The sequence below is a fragment of the Halyomorpha halys genome, unplaced genomic scaffold (assembly GCF_000696795.3).
Source record: "Halyomorpha halys isolate HHAL.00 unplaced genomic scaffold, Hhal_1.1 Scaffold645.1, whole genome shotgun sequence".
NCBI lineage: Eukaryota > Metazoa > Arthropoda > Insecta > Hemiptera > Pentatomidae > Halyomorpha > Halyomorpha halys.
Window position 1 is genome coordinate 118190 of NW_027110730.1, and position 971 is coordinate 119160.

Genomic DNA, 971 nt, shown 5'->3' on the forward strand with positions numbered 1-971 from the left:
GGAGTGACTCTTTTAACGGTGTCCATTGTTGACCGCAGATCTGTTCATAAGGAGAAGGCGGTCAGGGGGATCATGAATAAAAATGAGCTAAACTTATTTTTTAATTTATTTCAGGCTTTCATTAGGACTAAGCTCAAATAAAGATAACAATCTTGATATAATAAAAGACAGTGTGACTAGAAATTGAAAAATAATAAATAGTATTATAAGGTAACGTACTATATAATGATTATAAATTGTAATAATAGACGATTAAGAACAGAATTGGAAATTGAAAAATATAAACAATTATAAAATGAATTCAATAAGTAAATAATGAGATATAAAATTGACGTAATAAGGGATGTGAGAAAAGTAAACTATATACAAACTATTACAAATATATTAATAAAACTAACAAAATATTACAAATATACATTTGAAACTAACAAAATTATTTCCTTATGTTTGTTAGTGAAGTAGATGATGGCCTCAGCTGTGTTTATTATCAGGTCCAGGCCTCTCCCAACCCAAAGGTCAGTGGCTCCCGCTGGATCCACGCTCTGCTCTCCAAGGATCCAGGATCCCCGCTCTTATCTCCAACGATCCAGGATCCCCGCTCTTATCTCCAAGGATTTCTTCTGCTCATTATACTTTTTTTCTTTTAAGAAATGAGTCACATCCAACCACTTCATCCAATTTGCTTTTGGATCTGAGGAATAAAATACTCTAAACTGCTTCATTTTTTATTTCCAGTTTGAAAAATTACATCGATATGGTTCTTCTACTGAAATATTTGTTTGATACTAGAGCAGAATAAAGGAAAAATACAAAGATAAAAAATAATAGTACTTTGATTAAATTGATTTTAATAAGGTTCTAACTAGTTAATATTTTAGTATTAGGGGCCATATTTTCAAGTTACCTAGCTCATATCCTAATAATCTGTAAGAAGCAGGAACGCCAAAATGTTCTAATATCATTACAATTAT

At 30.9% G+C, this 971-nt stretch overlaps 1 long non-coding RNA gene across 1 annotated transcript in view; it reads left to right on the top strand.

Annotated features, from left to right (window-relative positions):
• The window catches only part of LOC106685001 (uncharacterized), a 4724-nt gene extending 4008 nt beyond the window's left edge, over positions 1-716 (top strand). The window contains exon 2 of the long non-coding RNA XR_001343775.2: positions 455-716. This is a non-coding gene — a long non-coding RNA (uncharacterized lncRNA). The remainder of the gene's footprint in view (positions 1-454) is intronic.
• The last annotated feature ends 255 nt before the right edge of the window (positions 717-971 follow it).